Raw genomic sequence first — 23,199 nt, forward strand, 5'->3', positions numbered from 1 at the left:
AATCACATATTTAAAGGATACAATTCAATGGTTTTCAGTGTATTCACAGAGTTTTGCAACCATCAACACAATCAGTTTTACATTTCATCGTCCCCCAGAGAAACCCCACACCCTTTATCAGGCGCCCTCTTCTCCCCTCCAGCCCTCGGCAACCACTAATCTACTGTCTGTTCTCGTAGACTTGCTTATTCGGGACATTTCATTTAAGTGGGATCATATAATACTTTATAGCCTTTGTGCCTGGTTTCTTTCAGTTCAGTTGCTCAGTCGTGTCCTGTTCTTTGCGACCCCACGGATTGCAGCATGCCAGGCCTCCCTGTCCATCACCAACTCCCGGAGTTTACTCCAACTCATGTCGATTGAGTCGGTGATGCCATCCAACCATCTCATCCTCCGTCGTCCCCTTCTCCTCCCGCCTTCAATCTTTCCCAGCATCAGGGTCTTTTCCAGTGAGTCAGCTCTCTGCATCAGGTGGCCAAAGTATTAGAGCTTCAGCTTCAGCATCAGTCCTTCCAATGAATATTCAGGACTGATTTCCTTTAGGATGGACTGGTTGGATCTCCTTGCAGTCTAAGGGACTCTCAAGAGTCTTCTCCAATATCACAGTTCAAAAGCATCAATTTTTCGGCACTCAGACTTCTTTATGGTCCAATTCTCAAATCCATACATGACCACTGGAAAAACCATAGCTTTGACTATATGGACCTGGTTTCTTTGGCCAGGTAATGTTTTCAAATCATTCATATAATAATACTTCACTCCTTTTTATTGTCAAATAATATTCTGTTATATGACTGTACCATGTTTTATCTGTATTTAATCAGCTGATAGATGTTTGGTTTGTTTTCATTTTTTAGCTATTATGAATAATTCTGTATAATGATGAATAAGTGTACAAGTTTTTGTGCAGACATAGTGTTTTTTATTTATCTTGGGTAAATTTGGAATTGCTGGGTCATATAGAAACTCTTTTCTCAACCTTTGGAAGAACTGTTAGACTCTCCCCAAGTAGTTGTATCATTTTACATTCGCACCAACAGTGTACGAGGGTTCCTCTTTCTTCACATCCTTGCCAAGACTCTCAGTAACCCACTTCTGTGGTTACATTCATCTTGTGGATGTGAAGTGGTGTCTTATTGTATCTTAGATGTGCATTTCCCTAATAACAGAAGATGCTGAGCATATTTTCATGTGTTTTTTAGTCATTGATATACCTTCTTGAAAGAAATGTCTATTCAGATCCTTTGCCCATTTTTAAATTGGGTTATTTGGGATTTTTTTAATTACTGTTGAATTATAAGTGTTCTTTATAGATTTAAGACCCTTGTCGGACATGTAATTTGCAAATGTTTTCTCTCCTTCTGTGGGAGGTCATTTCACTCTCTTCATGGTGTCGTTTGAAGCACAAACGCTTTACATTTTGATGAGGTCTAACTTAACTGTTTTGTCATTGTTGTTGCTTATGTCTTCAGTGTCATGTGTAAGAAACGTCGCCTAATCCAGTGTCACAAAGATTTGTGCCTATGTTTTCTTCTGAGAGTTTTGTAGTTTTGCTCTTACATTAAGGTTATAGATCTGTCTTGAAGCCATTTTTGTATATGGTATGAGACAAGGGTCTAGCTTATGTCTTTTCCATGTAGTATCCAGTCCCAGCACCATTTGTTGAAAAGACTATACTTTCCCTCATTGGATAGTTTTGATTCCCTGGTCAAAAAGCAATTGACCACAAATGTGAGGGTTGATTTCTGAACTCTCAGTTCTGTGCCACTGATCTCCATGTGTATCCTTAGCAAGTACCACACTGCCAGGACTACTAAAACTTTGTAGTTAATTGTGAAATCAGGAAGTGTGAATCCTCCAGGGTTGTTCTTCTTCTTCAGAATTGTTTTGGCTATTTTGGGTCCCTTGAACTTTCATGTGAATTTTAAGATCAGCTTGTCCATTTCTGCAAAGAAGGCTTGTGTTGGCTCTGTAGATAAACTAGGGGAATATTGTGATTTTTAAAATATTAAGTGTTATAATCCATGGGATGTCTTTTCATTTATTTGGATCCTTTCATCTGTTTCAGTAATGTTCAGTTGTTTTCAAAGCATCACTATGAGGAGGCTGTACATTTGGATGGGAAAAGCATTCCATCTTTATGCTCACTGACCTCTGACTGCGCAGCCTCTAGCGTTTCCTTCAGTAGAGGGTGTAGGCAACAGCTCAGAGGCGGAACAAGTAGACCTGTCACTTTGTCACCAGCAGAAGTCACCAATGGGCTCTTCTCAATTAAGAGTGTGGCACACGCCAGCATGTCATCCCCCGCATCATACTGCAAACTTTCGGTCATTGTTAGACCTGTTCTTAGCTAATGATGCAATAAAGTTGCTCATATCCTGTATCGTGGGACGCCCTGATAGCTCAGCAGGTAAAGAATCTGCCTACAACGCAGGAGACACAGGAGACGCGAGTTAGATCCCCTGGAATAGGAAACAGCAACCCACCTGCCTAGAAAATTCCGTGGACAGAGGAGCCTGGAGGGCTACGATCCACGGGATCGCTGAGAGTCGGACACAGCCGAGCACACGGCACACGTACTCTACCATTTCTCAGTTTCGTAACTTTTTTAGTGTGATGGCTTTTGTATCTTATGCACTTTATTTCATTCATTAAAAAAAAAAAGCATTCTGAGACAGTGAACACCTGCAGGCTTCTCCAGACTGCCGAAAGCTCCGTGTCACAGAAACAGGAATTGAGAACCAGGCCGAGGTTAGGCGGACTTTGAAGGGAAAAAGGGGAAACGGTCGTTTTATCACTGCTCCTTGTGTGGCTGGCAAAGAGCTTTAATCCACTTGCAGCTGTTTGAAAACTGACTGGAAACACCCTTATTGCTCCATCACTGCATAAGCTCAGCTCTTCTGATGATTCAGAAGACATCTCAGGCTGTTGCGGTACCCGGAGCGTAAGGCACCGCGGCCGCTCAGAGCGCTGGGGGCCAGCGAGCGTTCGCGAGTCGTGTGGAGCAGTCGGAACGCGCTCGGCTCGGGGCGGCTCCCAGGCCCTTCCTGGGTCCTCCACGCACGGGGACCCCCCTGAGCCTCAGCCCGCCGCCTCCACAGGCTGTGTGGTCTCCGTTGTCAGTACTGGGTGGGGAATACATGCCGCTTCTTTTCATATCTAACTCCTCCTCTGTTCACGGTCTTCTCATGAGGATGAGATGGCTGGATGGCATCACCGACTCGATGGGCATGCGTTTGAGTAAACTCCGGGAGCTCGTGAAGGACAGCGGGGCCTGGCCTGCTGCGGCCCACGGGGTCTCAAGAGTTGGACACGACTGACTCAACCACCACCATCACTTCTGGTTTAATATTTAAATTAGAAGTTGCAACTTTGGCCAGAGGTGACATGCTTTGTTTGGCCCACAGATGGAGATGTGCTGGAAAATGTTTGACAGCCAGCTTAAAGAGCAAAGAAACAAGAGCCTGATTTGTAGCCTTTGCCTATTTCTGTGATGTGAATATTCCCCAAATGGCCATGAACATTTCAAGTTGTGAACGTGAATTCACGGAAAGAGGAGTAGAGGGAATAGACACTCTAGGAGCCTATAGCAGCCAGTTCCAGGAAGCTAACATGGGCAGTGGGGTGTTTGAGAAGACTCAGAGCAGAGGTCAACGTTTAAAAATGAGATTTCCAGTCAAAGTGTAGATTTCTGATTTTTCTTGGAAAATGAGAAATCTGGCTGTGCTGAGGCAGCTTTGCCAGGTGCCAGCCACTGGCTGAAAAGGGGGTATGGATGCTCCCTTCGGGCAACACACTGGTCCCGTTCCCACCCTGTCCAGGCTGAGCGTCACCTGCCATGCTGAGGTCCGCCCTGTCTCTTTGAGATGTAAGAACTGGGTGACCTTGCCCCCTGGCTCTGCACCAGAAAATCAAGAAAGACCCGCAGAGCTGTGCCCTCTGTGATACTGCTTTTTAGAAACTGCTTCCCGTCTGATCACGGGGCGGTCAGGCCTCTCCCGATGGGATGCGTGGAGACTGGATCCCACTCCTGGTGATTTCTCTCTGGTCACCCCCCATCAGGAGGCAAAGAAGCCATTCTTCTTAAGCTGTGTAATAAATGAGGTTGAACCAGAAAAGCGTGAACTTTGTGACCAGCTAAAGGTTTTCCTCTGGGAAATTAAGACCCACTAACTGGAAATGGTGAGAAGTGACAAGTTCAAAGGAAAGTCAGTAGAGTAATTAAAAATGTATCAAGCTCTGTACAGTACGCAATTGACAAGGCACAGTGAAAGGAAAAGAGCGTCTCTGAGGTCTCATTGGATACTGGCCATGTCGATTTTGGATAACGCCCAAGTGTCTGTGGGAAAGATCATTCTGAAACCTGGGATGCCAACCCCACCAAAGTGATTGTCCCATAAATACTTCATTATTTATGGGTATTAAGGGACTCATAAAGGGTATTAGGCACTCTAATACCCTGTTCTTGGGTGGGGTGAAGTGCTTCTGCAGATGATTTAGGAATATGAGGCTTAGGAAAGAGCTAAGGGAGAATCTTGGAGTTTCCAGCACTGGGAGACGAGTGGAAGTTGGTAAGAAAACAGCGATGTTAAGAATTGCATTACTTAAACGTTGGCAAATGTTATTTAAGGATAAAATCAATTTCATTGTGGGAAAGAGAGCTCCATTTTTAAAGACACTTTTGTGAACATTAACGCAGTGAGACTTTTTCATGACTCCTCTGTGAAAACCCTCTAGACTCTCATAATCCCGTGTTCATTTGGGGAGGAGATAGGACCCTGTGCTAACTAACACCCATCCCTTCTGGTTCTTTTTTCCAACAAGTGATATTAAATGAAGAGAGGAGAGGGTTTTAAACTGGTGAACAGAGTTTATTAAAAACAGATGCGGTAAAGCCACAGTTAAAACGCTGAGGTTGGCAGGCAGAAGATAAGGAAATGTGGAGGACAGATGTTAAAGGGAGCATTTTGAAGCAGCAGGAAGATCTGCCTGGGAGGGAAGAGAACGGGTGGGATGCAGAAACAAGTTTTGCAGACTTGAGCATCTCCATTTCTTTAAGGAAGCATCAGGAGGCTCTGAAAAGGCAGGGAGTCCAGCGGCCACCACTGGTACCCACTTTGCACCAGATGCTGAGTGTCCTCTAGACACTGGGCAGACACTCCAGTAGGTGCCCAGATTATAACGACTAAATTTGTTGAGCCCTTCACTGCACCAGGCACTGTCCTAAGCAATGGTTTATGTTTGATCCTAAGAACAGCACTCGGTGGTGACAGCCCCACTCACAGATGCGTGCACTGAGACTTCAGAAGCTTGCTCCTCACCCGCAGCCAGCAGGAGGAGGAGCAGGTCCATCTGGCTTCAAAACCCACGCTTTTTCTCGACTGCGGTGTCACTGACATAAGCATCAGATTGTATTGTGAACTAATTAATTAGTTGAGCACAAAGCTCCCCCAAAACATGATGTAGAATTGCTGTTCTATGCTCCCAGCACTGATGAAGAAAATTAATTCAAAATATCAGCAAAGATGAAGTCAGTCCCACTTCTACTTGATTTTATTCTTTCTTGATAGTTTGTTTTTTTAATAAAAGCTATTACCATTGCCTTGATTACTCTTTGCCACCTCTGAATTTTCAACAAATCCAGAGTGAGTCAGGGAGAATGGTGGATTCTTTTGATGCTGTATGCAAGGAGCCCCTGATCCCACCAGGGTGCCCTAACGAGAGCCTAAACGAGAGGTGGTATGAATATCGCCAAAGGGCTGAAGGGGCCTGCAGAGAGCAGCCAGTCCTGAGGTTATTTCAGGGTTCCTATCTCCCATTCTCTTGCAGAGAACATTGTGAACTGTCTCAGTTCTCCAGGGGAGTCCCTCCCATCTCTGCTTCCAGAAGACTAAGAGGTCTCCTTGACCATGCATGGGTGGAGATTTATGTCAACTCCTCATTAATGACTTCTGGAATACAGTCCTAAGTCTTTCTCAATAGCTCAAATGGTCTTTTCTGTAGTTGGATTAGGGCCTGCCATTTGGAAATGCTATTTTGTCACGTAATTGGTGGTTGTGTTGAAATTCGTGTTTTGTTTTGTTTGTTGTTTTTACTGATCTTCGCAGGGTTGTTTTTTTTTATTACTATTTCTTTTTTAAACTTTATCTAGATATAATTTATATGACACACGTATAAATACTATATGACATGCAACTTATTTCAAATGTGGAATTCAGTGATGTGGAGTACATTTATGGTGTTGGGAAATAATCACTACCATCCAGTTGTAAAACATTTCCATCATCCTAAAAATAATCACTACATCCATGAGGCAGTTATTCCCAATTCAGCAACCCCCCCCCCCAGCACCTGGCAACTACTTTTTCATTTCAATTATTTCCATTTGGTTATTTTTATATTTCTACTTCTTTCTTGAAAATCACTAGTTTGTTCATTTGTGTCATACTTTCCATTAAGTCTTTTTATTCCTGGTTTCTTTTTCTCTTTAAACCTGCTTATAATGGCTGTTTTGAAGTGTTTTCTGTTAATTACCACATCTGGAGATATTTAGAGACAGTGTATATTGACTGATTTCTTTCTCTGCATATTTCATAATTTTTTGGTTGAAAACTGGACATCTTGGAAAATATATCATAACTCTGGACTCATCTTTTTCCCCGGAAGGTCATTGTTTCTGATTCTTTAAATTTATTCAGTAACCTGCCTGGGCTAAATCTGTGAACTATGTCACTGTGTGATGTGTGATGCTGATGTATCTGGTCAGAACTTTCGTTGCACTATTTTTTTTAAGCTTGATTTCCTAAAGGTGCGCTCTGCGTCCCTGCCGCTGGGTGATCGGTCGGTAATCGCACAGACGTTGTCCTCAACCACCTGGACTCTGTAAAGCTTCTGTCTTCGGACAACAAATCCGTGTGTGAGAAGGGAGCGCATTCCGAGTTCACGCCATTTGTGCGTTTGCCAGAGCTTTCACCTTCCGCGGAGCCTTCCCGCATCTCCTCTGTGCGCTGCCTCAGGGTTGATGGAATCTGTTTTGATGGTGTTTGGCGGGTGCTTCTTTCTCTCATCAAATCAGAGCTCCGCTGCACGGGGAAGGGTGAGGCGTCTCCCCAGTGCCTCTGAGGTCTTGCAGTCCACACGGAACCGCGGGTCCCCGGTCTGTCTCATTCACCTCGCACAGTGCGAGGCACACCGCAGGCCCTCGGGAAATTGGGGGTGGATGGGATGGAAACTGACTTTCCACGGGTTTTGGCGGAGACCTCTTTGTACCCTCCCTTTGTCGCCCCTGGATGAGAACCCGGCATTAGTCTGATCTCCCGAAATGAGAGGGCAGTGAGCCAGCTCATAGCTCTGCACCAGTATTGCTCAAATGAATTAGCAAAGCTAGGCACATGCAAAGTGACTTAATATTTAATAAAACAAACAGAAACAGACTCACAGACTTAGAGAACGAACTTATGGTTACAAGAGGGGAGGGATGGGACGGGGAGGATGGATTGAGGGTTTGGGATTGACATGCCCACACTGCTCTATATTGAAAATAAATGCCTTAAGAAGGGTTAGCATAATTAAACAAAATTGATTTCTTGTAGTCTGAGGGAGGCTTCCCAGATGGCACTACTGGTAAAGAACCCGCCCACCAATGCAGGAGACGTAAGAGGTGGGGGCTCGATCTCGGGGTCAGGAACATCCCTGGAGGAGGGCGTGGTAACCCACTCCCAGATTCCTGCCTGGAGAATGCCACGGACAGAGGAGCCTGGTGAGCTGCGGTCCAGGGGTCGCAGAGAGGCGGACACGACTGCAAAGCAACAAGAGACAGCAGCGTGCCGGGTTCTTGCTTTCCTTGCTTCCCCGCCTGTCTGACGGAGACCGAGTCCTATCCCGGGTCCCCTCGGAGGAGGGGACGCACCCTCACCGCACGCGCACCGCGGCATCACCGGCTTTACCTGGCACCTAGGGGACAGCGTGCTAGTCGTCAAGGATTTTCCCCTAGAATTCAGGATTTCTGTAGAAGTGCATTTGTCTTAAACTTGTTTCTAGGTTAATTATTTGGGTAGAAACCTTTTAATTGATTAAATATTTGTATACTGATATTTATCATGTATCAAAATTTATTATAGTATCTTAGTGAGAATTTAGCTTTCTAAGCCTGGAAATCACAAAGGATAAGACTAAGAGATCTGACTGATATCTTAAAATGTCTCTGTATTTAACACTTAAAACAATAAGCTACAAAAAAGGTTTCTACCTAATGAAGAGTTAATGTCTATTATGTATATAATAAAACATGAACATCCCTTCTCTGAGAACAACCTAATATTCCATCAATAGGGAAATGATTAAGCACTCACTGTAGCAGGAGTGAAGCCTACCATTTACTGAGCACTTAGCATGCACCTCACATGCATGTGGGTCTCATCCAACCTTCACAAATCCACCCATAACTGTAATACTATGAAGCTATAAAAAGTGTATTTTGACGCAGAATGTGTTCATAATATATGAAGTGGAAAATATGTTATAAAACAATATGGTCCTATTTCTATAAGGGAAAAATATATACATAACCTGATAAGATAAAGAGAAAAGAATATAAACCCTACAGTGTGATATAAATTGCAAAACAGTGGGTCGTGTGATTCTAGGACATAATTTGTTTTCTTAATGCTTCTCTTTATTTTCTGACATCTACAATGAAGAAGTAACTTTAAAATTTTATACAAATCGCAAACTCGACCCCTGTTTTGTTTTGTTTAATGGATTACATGTTATCCTTCCTCTTCAAGAAGTGTATACTGAACATAATTTAAGCCATTTTGGAGGTCTGAAACTCATCATCATTGGCAAGAAAATCACATGTTTCTGAGCTAGGAAGGAACTCAGGAACCAGTGCAGTTGGCATTATCTGTCTTTGCATTAATCTGTGGTCTCTAGAGTCCTTTCTTTTCTCAGACGTCCCTTTGTCCTGGGGTCAAGGGGCTCTTCCTAACAGGAGTGCACATCAAAATCTCCTAGGAAACTAAAAAAAAATGTATAGCTGTCTTGACCATCTGACTGGAGTTTTGATTCAACAGGTCTGAGGTGGGGCCTTGGAAGCTCCATTTAAAACAAACTCCAAAGCTTCCTTTTGATCTTCCTCAAGAGCCAGCGTTACAGTCAACATGCCTTCTGCTGCTGTTGTCAGCTGCCTTATTTTCTCAGGTTGTTTGTGTGAGGACCCAAGAAAGGCTTTCTTCCTTCCAACAACACAGTGGAGCAGTCACCCTCAGACTTGTTCAGATGTTGATATTGCTCAGTCGCATCCAGCTTTTTGCAACCCCATGGACTGCAGCACGCCAGGTCTCCCTGTCCGTCACCAACTCCCAGAGCTTACTCAAACTCATGTGCATCGAGTTGGTGATGCCATCCAACCATCTCATCCTCTGTCACCCTGAATTCTTACTCCTTGCAGACTATGGTGAAACATTGTGACATTCATTTCTCTTATAAAAACTTGACATTTAATTCTCTTATAAAAATTCAGTTTAGAGAACAGCATCGAAACATGTATATTATCTAGGGTGAAACAGATCACCAGCCCTGGTTGGGTGCATGAGACAAGTGCTTGGGCCTGGTGCACTGGGAAGACCCAGAGGGATGGGGTGGAGAGGGAGGTGGGAGGGGGGACCGGGATGGGGAATACATGTAAATCCATGGCTGATTCATGTCAATGTATGGCAAAAACCACTACAATACTGTAAAGTAATTAGCCTCCAACTAATAAAAATAAATGAAAAAAAAATTCAGTGCAGTTTTATTAGCAGTACCTATGACGTGTTTTCTGTACTCGCTCATTTTCATACAAGTATTAGCATTCACTTAGATTGCTGCTGCCAAGTCACATCAGTCGTGTCTGACTCTGTGCGACCCCACAAACAGCAGCCCACCAGGCTCCTCCGTCCCTGGGATTCTCCAGGCAAGAACACTGGAGTGGGGTGCCATTTCCTTCTCCAATGCAGGAAAGTGGAAAGTGAAAGTGAAGTCGCTCAGTCTGCCTGACTCTTGCGACCCCGTGGACTGTAGCCCACCAGGCTCCTCTGTCCATGGGATTTTCCAGGCAAGAGCACTGGAGTGGGCTGCCATTGCCTTCTCCATCACTTAGATTAGGTCAAGGCAAAAATGCAGAATGCATTATAAGGACAAGGGGGAAGTTTCTGGAACTGCAGGGCAGGAAACACAGCTCCGCCTCACAAGAGCCCTAAACCAGGAGGGAGAAAATCAGCGGGAAACAGCGGTCACTGCTCAGCCTCTGGTCTTGGATCCTGCTCTCTGCTTCTCCCCCCGTTGAAGGTGAGGCCACCCCTCGGCCTGAGTTTATATCTTCTGAGCTGAAACAACCAAAAATGACTGCCTAGGGCTTCACAGGCCCGCCTCTACATTCCTTCAGTTCAGTTCAGTCGCTCAGTCATGTCTGACTCTTTGTGACCCCATGGACTGCAGCACGCCAGGCTTCCCTGTCCATCACCAACACCCAGAGCTTGCTCAAACCCATGTCCATTGAGTTGGTGATGCCATCCAACCATCTCATCCTCTGTTGTCCCCTTCTCCTCCCGCCCTCAATCTTTCCCAGCATCAGGGCTTTTTCCAATGAGTCAGCTCTTTGCATCAGGTGGACAAAGTATTGGAGTTTCAGCTTCAGCATCAGTCCTTCCAATGAATATTCAGGGCTGATTTCCTTTAGGATGGACTGGTTGGATCTCCTTGCTGTCCAAGGGATTCTCAAGTTCTTCTCCATCATCACAATTCAAGAGCATCAATTTTTTTGGCGCTCAGCTTTCTTTATAGTCCAACTCTCACATCCATACATGACTACTGGAAAAACCATCACTTTGATTAGACAGACCTTTGTTGGCAAAGTAACGTCTCTGCTTTTTAATGTGCATCTAGGTTGGCCATAACTTTTTCTTCCAAGGAGCAAGGGAGCAAGGGTCTTGTAATTTCATGGCTGCAGTCATCATCTGCAATGATTTTGGAGCCCCCAAAAGAGTCACTCTTTCCATTGTTTCCCCATCTATTTACCAAGAAGTGATGGGACCGGATGCCATGATCTTAGTTTTCTGAATGTTGAGTTTTAAGCCAACTTTTTCACTCTCTTTCACTTTCATCAAGAGGCTCTTTAGTTCTACATTCCCTTAGAGCGTCGGATTGGTCGTAAGTAGGACAGCTGTTTATTACTTGTCCAATCAAATAAATCTTGAGGGAAGGGGGCCTTGGGTCAGGCAGGATGAACATAACTGCCAAGGCAAAGTCCCCAGGGCGGAAACAGGCTGACTGAAAACCAGAATCTTCTTTATCTCTTAGCATGAATCCCTCTTCCTGCACACCTTGAGACGTGGCCCACTGTAACCAGTCAGGTTATCTACAGCCATGATCGTGTCCCACATCCCCGATGGGGGAGCATTCAGAGTCCCGTGAGCAGCAGTGGGCAGAGGCCCCGGGTTCCAGGTATGACGCCTATTAGCCACCATATGTGGGCGAAATTACGTCACCCACAACACACCCAGCACACAGTATGGAAAGAAAAAGACAAAATTGCAACATAAATTCCCCTTTATTAAAAAGAATGGGGGTTAGGAGCCCCTGTGGTATCATGTCCAGTTACTCACTTCATGGCAAAGAGATGGGGAAACAGGGGAAACAGTGAGAGACTTTAATTTCTTGGGCTCAAAAATCACTGCAGATGGTGACTGCAGCCATGAAATTAAAATATACTTGCTCCTTGGAAGAAAAGTTATGACCAACCTAGACAGCATATTAAAAAAAAAACAGAAACATTACTTTGCCAACAAAAGTCCATCTGGTCAAGGCTATGGTTTTTCCAGTGGTCATGTATGGATGTGAGAGCTGAACTATAAAGAAAGCTGAGCGCTGAAGAATTAATGCTTTTGAACTGTGGCATTGGAGAAGACTCTTAAGAGTCCCTTGGACTGCAAGGAGATCCAACCAGTCCATCCTAAAGGAGATCAGTCCCGAATATTTATTGGAAGGACTGATGCTGAAACTCCAATACTTTGACCACCTGATGCAAATAACTGAATCATTGGAAAAGACCCTGATGCTGGGAAAAATTGAAGGCAGGAGGAGAAGGGGACAACAGAGGATGAGGTGGTTGGATGACATCACTGACTCGATGGACATGAGTTTGAGCAAGCTCTGGGAGTTGGTGATGGACAGGGAGGCCTAGCATACTGCAATCCATGGGGTCGCAAAGAGTCGGACATGACTGAGAAATTGAAGTAAACTGATCCCACATTTGTGTAGAGTGTGTACAGCATCCTGAGGGCCAGACAGAGAAAAGTGAAGCGGGGCTTTTTAAAGCACAGGTACCAAAACCCAGACACACTGACGTAAGCAAACCAGGATCCAGCTTGCTCTCAGCATCCCCGGGTAGGCTGGGGTAGGGCACCTGCTTCTCGATCGCGTTGCTCTCTCTACTGCTCTGAATGCCAGGCCCTAGCCTGGGGATTCTTCACAGGCTCTAAAATATGGATTCAGCAGAAATAAGACATTCCTACTGCAGGATTCTTCAGGTCCCACTGGGGCTGGTTGTAATTTTAGGTGATACATGGACAACGCCATCTTTAAATGGGTGATTTTTTTTTTTTTACCTTTGTTTAATCTTCTCAGGAAGCAATATGCAAAATATACCAAATTATAAGATCATTTCAGGCCCCGCCCCGCCCCCGCCGGCCGGGGTGCTCTAGGAGCCGCGCGGAGACCCTCTGCACCCGTGCGCACATGGCGCTGCAAGCGGTGCGGAGAGTGCGGGCCGCAGTCGGCAGCCTGCGGGCCGTCTCGGCAGCCAGCGCGCCCTGCTCGCCGCGGCCCCGGGGACTGCGGCCGGGGACCGTCCGGGCACCGCGCACCGGCCCTTCTCTGCTGTCGGTGCGGACATTCACAGAAAAACACGAATGGGTAACAACAGAAAACGGTGTTGGAACAGTGGGAATCAGCAGTTTTGCACAGGAAGCTTTGGGAGATGTTGTTTACTGCAGTCTGCCTGAAGTTGGGACAAAGTTGAATAAACAAGAGGAGTTTGGTGCTTTGGAAAGTGTGAAAGCTGCTAGTGAACTCTATTCCCCTCTATCAGGAGAAGTAACGGAAATTAATAAAGCTCTAGCAGAAAATCCAGGACTTGTCAACAAGTCTTGTTATGAAGACGGTTGGCTGATCAATTCAGTAACCCTTCCGAACTAGATGAGCTAATGAGTGAAGAAGCATATGAAAAATACATAAAATCTATTGAGGAATGAAAATGGAACCCCTAAATAAACTACTTTGAAACAACTTAATCTAGCATAGTTGTCTTAAATTAGTGGTGGATAGATATTTAAAAAGCAACTTTTAGCAAAAGAAACTACTTGTAACAATGTTTCCTGAAGAAAACACCCCTTAACTTTCTAACGCCTTCAGATAAACACTGTATCTTTTCCACAGCATCCTGTGATTTTTAGGCTAGGCTCCAGTTATACTAATCAGAATTCCTGAAATTATCTCTGATAAAACTAATTACAAAAATTATGTAAGTCAAGGATAACATGGTTATCTTATACCTTATATGACATTGTAACTTGCTTACAGCTATCCTTGGATTTGGGTCAAAATGATCTTCCCACTAGAAATAACTGGCAGTGGAGAAAAGTTTGTTAGTTGTATAGTGTCCAGTGAAGAATATTACTGTCTTAACTTTGCAATATACTGTGTTTGCTGGTGCTATTTTTATACAGTGAAGCAACAGCCTTGCAGGAGAATAAACAATTTAATAAAAAAAAAAAAAGATCATTTCAGCTATGCATCTTAGCCATTTTTGAGATTATTTAATGTAGTTAACAAAAAATATACTAAGTGGAAGCCATCAGAAATGTCATAAAACATAGTTTAATGTATCAGTTAAAGAATGGAACCTGCACATACACACACATATATGAAGCTATAAAAATATTTGTAGGTATATATGAATAAAGTTCATTTACAAAATTAATGGGGATTATATTGCTGACCTCGTGGGGTTGTTTAGAAAATTAACTGAGATAATATATATGTAAAGTGTGTGCACATAACAGATTTTTTTTTAAATAGGGCCAAAATATTAAATTCTATTTCTTTTTTATTGTGGCTGTTTTAATTTTAACTTTTATTGGAGTGTAGTTGCTTTACAATGTTGTGTTACAACATTGTAAATGGGCATTTAATTGGCATTTATCTACTCCAATTTTTATTTAAATGGTACACACACACGTACACACACACAAAACCGCTTTGTGATTCTTGCTCTCTTTGTTTTAAAGTGCTGCAGTTTACATAACATCATTATTAGGTCCATGACTATCCAGGCCAGAGGTCAATATGGGCTCATCATGGAGAGAGTCCTCCTGGAGACCTGAAAAGCCTCATCCAGATTGTATTGGGACTGGAACTGGCCCCATGGGTTGTCTTCTCTTATTGTCAAGAAGTACTTGAATCTTATTTCAAATCTTAAAAAATTAATTTTGTCTCCAACTTTGAAATTAAAGAATAAAAGTCACTTATTATTGTACCAACCAGAGTTAGGCCTTCATTTTTGTGTGTTTCTTTCCAGACACTGTGTGTATGGTTTTCATGTGGTTGAGATGAAATATTTCTAAAATACGTGAGCCCACTCTGCTGTCTCAGTAAGTAGAGTTGTTGTTTGGGGTTCTGCGTGGCCTCCAGCACTGAAGGACTGCAGGTGTAGGGGTGTCAGAAACGGAGCTCTCTCACCCTTACTCACCTTATACCCTTGGGGACTTTGTAAATGTCCTCAAATCTCTGATGCACCTTGCTTCTTGTTAACGGTGTCCTGAAACGTGTGTATATGAGAAATCCCAAGGATAACAGGGCGTCCGTCCTTGGGTTTCAGGACACTGAGCACCGATGTATCTGTGAGTTATTAGATCGCTTCTGACTCAGTAGTTGGCTTTGAACGCATCGTCAGGTTTTCTTTCTGAAACAACCAGGGGAAAGTGCTGGTTGTTCAGGGGGTTTGAGGCCCAGATGAAAGGCACCACTGTCAGAGAGCAAAGTCCCGAGTGCCCGGAGCAGAAAGGCAGCATCTGTGAGAACCCCACCCTGCCGCGGACAAAGTGGAAATCAGGCTGCGCGTGATGTTTGCAGAATTATTCAAAAGGGTTTCTTCTGCTTAACGGGGAAAGCCTCGAACCACACCCTCTGTCCTACCAAACCAACAAAATTCTTCCTTTCAGGGGAGGCAAGCAGTGTAAACAATCCTCGAATTGTGTGTATTTGGCTTTGGCGTGCATCCCACTTTGATATAAGTCATGTAGATGATCTACATCTGGATAAATAGGGATGGGCCATAGTAAAAAAAACAAAAAAGAATAAAACTAGAAAGGGCTTCATGTAGGAACCCTGGTGCAAGAAGGTGAGTTCACTTTCCACTCTCAGAACCCCATAATAGGTGTCATGAGTGTGGCTTAATTTTTTGTCATTGGCCCTCTCTCGAAGCTCTGTGGTGTTTGACCCTATTAGAGTCTGAACTGGAAGTAGATTCTGCATAATGAAACTACACTTAGTAAGCCACTTTCCTGGAGGCCTCCAGGACACAAGGCCTTTCTACTTCCTGGAGAGAAAGTTCCCTCCCTCACAGAAGACAAGGCCTAATCAGCCCCACATTTATTAGGCAGACCTTTAAGTGTGAAGCAGTGGTTTGAACAAAGAAAATAGTAATTTTATCCAATTAAAGTGGTTATTTTTGTAGCCTTGACTTGTTCACATGAAAGAATGAATGATTTTGAAACATATTCCGAATATCTGCTACTTATTAATTTGTATTTGTGTTTGGCCGAGTCCCTTTGCCATCCACCTGAAACTATCAAAACATTGTTAATTGGCTATACTCCCATATAAAAAAAAGTTTTCAAAAATTGTATTTGCATCATAAGGGTAGTTGTTTGACTTACGAAGATGCCTCTGAATCCTCTACAACTAAGTGAGCTGAGCTTATAGATGGACTTACCCATTGCAAGGTGCTTGCCTTCGTCTGTATCTTAAAATAGTTTCTCTGTCTGTCATATGGCATGCTCATTGTCTGATTCTCTGACCCGAGGATTGTCAGGCTCCTCTGTCCATGGGGTTCTCCAGGCAAGAACACCAGAGTGGGTTACTATTTCCTCCTCCAGGGGATCTTCCTGACCCGGGGATTGAACCCTCGTCTTCTGCTTTGGCAGGTGGATTCTTTACCACTGCGCCACCCGGGAAGCCCATGTGGTATGGGGGTGCTGATAATCACCACTCACAAATTGTGCTGGGGAATAAAGAATGACCTAGGCAAGGTGGCGAGAACCATGTTTTTACTGAACTCACTCCCAGTGCAAAACGGGCAGGGGACTCTGAAATCGTCATCCTGTGTCCCAGGGGTGTCTCCACTCCCAGAGCTTGTCAGGGCCAGTGACCCCCATGAGGGTGCCTTGTTCTTTGTATGGCAAAGCCAGTCTCGGCACAGGAGGGCAGGGTCTCATCGTCAGGAATGTCTCATGAAGTGGGCTCCTGTGCAAACACGTGGCGCTGCATTCATCCTGGGTGAAGATGGAGACATTCGTGGAGATGAACATGAGTGGTGTGGTGCATGTGCGTGCTGAGTCACTCGGTCGTGTCTGACTCTTTGCGACCCCATGGACTGTAGCCTGTCAGGCTCCTCTGTCCAGGCAAGAATACTGGAATGGTCTGCCATTTCCTTCTCTGGGGGGTCTTCCGAACCCAGGGATCGAACCCGCGTCTCTCACATCTCCTGCACTGGCAGACGGTTCTTTACCACGCGTGCCACCTGGGAAGGCACCTACCAAGGGTGCCACCAATCATCGTAGAGAAAGCTCGTTGGATGCCAGACTCAGCACACAGCCCTTCCACTTACAGGAGTGTCTTCACTTACGGACGAGAGAAAGCTGAGGCTTTGAGGGGTTAAGTGAGACTCCTGCGTGTGTTCAAAGCCTGGTGGCAAAGGCAGGACTCAGTCTTGGATGGTCAGACCCCAGAAGCCATGATCCCGACCCTGAGCTTACACAGCCGCCTTCAGGATGTTGTGGTCCCCCTGCCCCGGGCCTGGTGGCTGGAATCAGTGACGTGAGCAGGGCATTCTTTCCTGGGCCCCCTACCCCTGCGCCCCGTTCCCCTCCTAGCTCCGAGTAGCTCTCGGGAGCTGGGACCTTTAGGAGCTTCTAAATGAGGACGCTGTAATGATTCTTCACATGTCACACTCAGTTTCCATCTCTCTGTTTTCCGGATTTCCAGTCGAATTGGAAAGCTTCAGAATATTATGAGTTTGAGGGATTTTGTGTTCATTAACACTTTGGGAATTTTAATGGCAACTTGGGTTATTTTATCCAGGAGCTTTTCCCATGAAAAATCAGGTATTTTTGGAGATGGAAGATTATATGGGAAGCTAGACACCCCCACCCCCAGGAGAAAAAGGTGTCTCTTCCCCACTCTTGGGCCAAAGAGACCTTGAAGGGCATCTCCTGCCTCTGAAGACTTCTGTTTTCGTCTGCCGTGCTCCCTAGCTAAAAGGAAGCTTGGATCTTACCCAGACGTTTGGGCTCCGTCTCTCCGCTTCCTCCGGAGCTGCCCCGTCTTTATCTCGGCACGCTTCTGCCGGCCAGGAATCCGCTCTTGTCTGGTGGTCATCCTCAGCTCTTTCTTTCCTGAGCTTTCCCCTTTCTGACAGCTCACTCTGCTCCTCCGTCCGATGTCCCTTCAGCATCAGTTTCCCTCTTCTTAGCAGGCCTTCTGATCTCGCCCCTCCTCCAGGACATGGGCAAACAGAGGCCTCACTTCATTCCTTGCGCCTTCTCCTTTCATGCTGTCTGGCCCCCTCCCTGCGTTCTTCTTGGGCGTCAGGAACTGAGTCATTTTGGGGCTTCTCGCTCTTTTCTTCTCTTAAAGCAGTAACCTTATTCTCTGTAGAGACTTTCAAATTCATTACTCTACAGGCTTCTCTTTGATGAGCTTCTGAAAACACAAGTTGTCAGAAGCCTGGTTTCTGTTTTGGCACAGCAAGCGCCCAGCTGGTGGCAAGTCACATGGTCCTTGTGACAACGTGTGTCCCCGTGTCTGGGGACTCTGTGACTTGCTTGATAGTCTTATCTTTTAAAGAATATCTTTTTAAAAATTAATTTATTTATTTTAATTGGAGGCTAATTACTTTGCAATATTGTAGTGGTTTTTGCCGAACATCGACATGAATCAGCCATGGGTGCACACGTGTCCCCATCCTGAACCCCCTCCCACCTCCCTCCCCCCCACCCCTCAGGGTCACCCCAGCACCAGCTCTGAGCACCCTGCTTCTTGGAAGACTGTGTGAGCGTCTGAAACATTCCGCCAGAATGGTTTTGTGAGGGTGATAGCTGTTCTGTTTCTGTCCCAGGCGCTGTCCCCATGGGCTGATCAGGTTAAGCTCAGAAGACTCTGCCTTACTCAGATTTGGCAAGGAAGGTGGGAGAGTCTCGGGGACCCCCTCTCCTTGTGACACCCTGTCCTCTTAAACCTGGGGACTGACCGCTTTCCAACTCCAGTTTGCTGTTAACAAACAGCCAGGTGATGGGGCTGGGCCCAGCCGCACTCCTGAGACATTCACCCCCACTGTGTCACACCCGCCCTGCTCTCCTCTCTGCGCTTCCAGTCCTCCGAGCTCCTTCCTGCTTCGGGCCCCTTCACACTTGCCTTTCCTTCTCTTAGCTCTGTATGAACCCGCGTCAGATCCTTCACTTAATCCGAGGACGTGCCGTCTTCTGTTACTCACTCTGTGGGAGGAGCCCCGCCCACTTTTATCTCCTCTCTAGCCCTTGCCTGAAATTCTGGATGTTAGAGGCAGAAGCTGTCCCTTGATTTTCACATGCAGGATACGGAAAGTGGCAGAACCACCAAGGTCTGAGCCTCACAAGTCACTGCCATTTGTGGGGACACCCTGTGGGCACAGACCAGATGCCACCCACCCTGTGATCCTGGATTGTTGTCTTTGAGGGTGGCAGTTTATTAATAGCATACTAATGAGATGCTTAGCTTTGGGTCTTTATATACAAAATCCATTGCCTTCCAAAATCAAGGAAGTTATTTTTTTCTTCTTGTCATTTTTCTTGATGTTCCCTTGAGTCTGATTTCAAACAAACAAGGACAGGCAGCAATTTGTGTTCCGAGGAGCGAGGAACAGGGGCTCCATTTATTTTGTAATTTGTAATTTCTTTGTCTCCAAGAAGATCCTGCGTTAAAAAAAAAAAAATCATAATTGAGAGTTTTGCAAAGGTTTCGTGCTTCCTTGTGAAGCTGTGTGATGTCACGTGTCATTACCGAGGGCCTTGGTAAGAGCCAGGCCAGAGACGGAGGTTTCCAGTGGGAGGACATCTGCTGAAGGCCGGGCAAACTGAGTGGGCGGTGCTGGGGGAGTTGCTGAAGGCCGACCCTGGGAGGGTGGGAGGGGCTTGGGGTGGGAGGGGCTTGGATAGGTAGGAGGGGCTTGGATGGGAGGGGCTGGGAGAGGTAGGAGGGGCTTAGGTGAGAGCGGTGGGAAAGGTGGGAGGGGCTGGGAGAGGTGGAAGGGGCTTGGATGGGAGGGGTGGGAGGGGCTTGAGTGGGAGAGGTGGGAGGGGCTTGGGTGGGCGGGGCTGGGAAGGGGTGGGCGGGGCTGGGAGGGGTGGGCGGGGCTGGGCGGGGTGGGCGGGGCTGGGAGGGGTGGGCGGGGCTGGGAGGGGTGGGCGGGGCTTAGGTATCCATCCTGCTGATCCAAATTACCCTATGACCTTGACCACTCTATCTCCCTGGGTTTCAATCCTTTATCTAAAAAGTGAGGCGATTCACTCAGGGCATTTCTTCTTAACTCTGTCATATCCAGCGCCTTCCTTTTTTATGTCAAAAATTTTCTTACGGTACTAAAAAGAAACTTCAAAAAATAAGATATTCCTTCGCTATCCTGAAATGTAACTGCATAAGTAAAATAAGCCGTCAGTACACATAATTTCGCTCTTCCCAGGTGTCACAGTGGTAAAGAATCCGCCTGCCAGCGCAGGAGATGCAGGAGTCATGGGTACCGTATCTGGGTCGGGAAGATCGCCTGAAGGAGGAAAAGGCAGCCCACTCCAGTGCTCTTGCCTGGAGAATACCATGCACAGAGGAGCCTGGTGGGCTACAGTCCATGGTCCCAAAGAGCTGGACACGACTGAACGCACGTATAATTTCACAAAAGACAGTATACTGACTTAAGTTTAATATGAACAAAGAAAGGAAAATATTTCACAGTAAAATTGCATTTATAGTAACAACTCGATTCTAGGGTCTAACTCTGAAGGGGGCTGGTGCTGAAGCTACAGATGCACTGACGGGTATGCTGTAACAAGCTGTCCTATTGTCTGTGATAGGGTTGTCTGAGACGGAGCGTTCAAGTCCTCTAGGCAATGAAACCAATGGCGAGGAGAGAAGAGGAGATTTACTATAGAAATAGGCTCAGGAGTCCCATATGCTGCTGTCTGCAAGCTGGAGAACCAGGGAAGCTGGTGGTGTAACTCAGTCAGGGTCCAAAGACTTGAGAATTGAGGGGCAGATGGGGTGAGTCCTGATCTGGGTCCGAAGCCTGAGAGCCAGGAGCCCTGGGTCCAAGGGCAGGAAAAGATGAACGTCTCACCACAAGCAGGGGGCACATTTTCCTCTATCGGCCTCTGTGGTCCTTTCAGGCCCTCAACTGATCAGATGATGCCCACCTGTCGTGGTGAGGGCCGTCTTTACTCAGTCTGCTGAGTCAAGTGCTAATGTCTTCCAGACACATGTTCATCAACCCACTGAAAAACAATGTTTCACCAGTTGTCCGGGCATGCCTTAACCCAGGTGAGCTGGCACATAAACCATCACTTAATGGTGAACAACTCCTGGTTATACTTAAAATAAATGACTCTTCCCTCAATTTATACAACGGTTGCATTCCTGAAAATCTCAGTGTATATAAAAACCTGTTGTTTAGTCCCTAAGCCGTGTTCGACTCTTTGCAACCCCATGGACTGTAGCCCACCAAGCTTCTCTGTCCATGAAATTTTCCAGGCAAGAATACTGGAGTGGGTTGCCATTTCCTCCTCTACGGGATCTTCCCGACTCAGAGATTAAACCCAGGTCCCCCACATTGCAGGCGGATTCTTTACCACTGAGCCACCAGGGAAGCCCCATATAAACATAGTGCCCCCCCCCCAAATGGTCAACATGATTAGGTTCTAGGTTCAGATAAATCCAGATAGGTTTTCTGTACCCACGAATATCCAGCAGGATGTCTGAAAGTCTGCCGGGTTCAGGATGCTCTTTAGGGGGTTGACTGCCCTGTAGGATGCAGGAACCACGTATTTCCTGAACGCCCTGTGGGGGCAGCACTGCCCTGTTGAGAACCCGATTTTCATGAGCCCAGCATTTGCTGCTGAAACTTGGACGTGCCCGTGCGCGCGTTACCTGGAGGATCTCATTTAACACATCTGACTCAGCTGCTCTGGGCTGGGCCCAGGATTCTGCCTTTCTTTCAGGCTTCCAGGCACCATGGCTGTTGTTGGGCTGGGAGCACACTTTGAGTAACAAGGACCTACAGAACTCACGTGGCACCTTCCTTTTTTTTGTTGTTATGCCACATAGTATGCAGACCCTAGTTCCTTGACCAGGGATCAAACCCTTGCCTCCTGTAGTGGAAGCAGAGTCCTCACTACTGGATCACCAGGGAAGTCCCCCATGGTGTCTTCTTGCACTAAGTTTCTGTGAATTCAGAGCTTGGCTCTCCGAAGTGGGGGGTCTTTGAGAACCACCTGCTATCAAAATTCCTGGAGTGCTTGTCAAAAATACAGGTCCCAGAGCCTCACCTGGATGTCTTCTTTTTAAAAATATTTTATTAGTATCATTGTTTTGGCTGAGCCAGGTCTGAGTTGAGGCACGCGGGATCTTCAGTCTTCATTTGCGACATACAAACTCTTACCTGCGGCATGTGGATCTAGTTCCCTGACCAGGGATTGAACCCCTGCATCAGGAGTACAAACACTTAGACACAGGGCCACCAGGGAAGTCCCACCTAGTCACCTGGAATCAGGAGCCCCCTGCATCTTAATAACTAATTCCCTGAGTCTGGCCTTAAAACCAATAATGTTGAAAACCTCCAAGTACATTTCTTGACATCTGCGGATGTTGTTCTTTGTAGAACAAAGCCCTGATTCTCCATTCAAATCTCAAATGTGGCACAGGCCAAAAAACTGTCCTCAAATATCATATGACAGCACTTATATGTGGAATCTAAAAAATGACACAAATGAACTTGTCTTTATAAAATAGAAATAAATTCACAGACTTAGGAAATAACCTTCTGGTTACCAAAGGGGAGAGCATGGGGGAGGGATTAATTCAGAGCCTGGGATTAACATATATAGACCACTGGATATAAAGTAGGGAATCAACCAGGACCTGCCACACAACGCAGGAACCTCTGCTCAGAGCCCTGTAATAACCTACATGGGGAAAGAATCTGGAAAACAATAGGTATATGTCTGCCTAAGTCACTCTCCATACACCTAAAACTAACACAACATTGTGAATCAACTAAATTCCAACTTAAAATAAAAATTAAAAAGGCAACCTGTCCTGGTTCATCAGATTGAGGTTGGAAAGTCATCCACTCATCTGAGGTTTTGGAAATCTATTTCAGGGGTTCCTCAGCTCCACGGTCTAGTGCCTGATGATCTGAGGTGAAGCTGGTGTAAAAATAATAGAAATATAGTGCATGATAAGAGTAATGTTCTTGAATCATCCTGACACCATCCCCACCACCTCCAGTCCATGGAAAAACTGTCTTCCATGAAACAGGTTCCTGGTGCCAGAAATGTTGGGGAAGGCTGTTCTATTTTGTGACTGGGTGGTGGTTACATAGATGTTCAAGCCTTTTACAAATTTATTCACTTTTTTTCTGATTGTATGCTACATGTCACATACCAGGAAGACCTCTCTTTGCTGGCTTTGATATGTGTGGTCAGGCAGCCCAGGGAAAGCAGGGCAGGAATCGCTATTTCTACTCAAGCCCAGGGCTCCCCTGGGGGCTCAGATGGTAAAGCGTCTGTCTGCAATGCAGGAGACCTGGGTTTGATCCCTGGGTCAGGAAGATCCCCTGGAGAAGGAAATGGCAACCCA

At 45.8% G+C, this 23,199-nt stretch overlaps 1 protein-coding gene and 1 pseudogene across 1 annotated transcript in view; both read left to right on the plus strand.

Moving 5' to 3' along the window:
- KCNK13 (potassium two pore domain channel subfamily K member 13) overlaps positions 1-23,199 on the plus strand; it is a 108,261-nt gene that overhangs the window by 18,463 nt on the left and 66,599 nt on the right. The window lies entirely within an intron of this gene.
- LOC139035529 (glycine cleavage system H protein, mitochondrial pseudogene) lies at positions 12,778-13,331 on the plus strand (annotated as a pseudogene).

This window comes from Odocoileus virginianus, chromosome 6 (genome assembly GCF_023699985.2).
Source record: "Odocoileus virginianus isolate 20LAN1187 ecotype Illinois chromosome 6, Ovbor_1.2, whole genome shotgun sequence".
NCBI classification, from domain to species: Eukaryota; Metazoa; Chordata; class Mammalia; order Artiodactyla; family Cervidae; genus Odocoileus; species Odocoileus virginianus.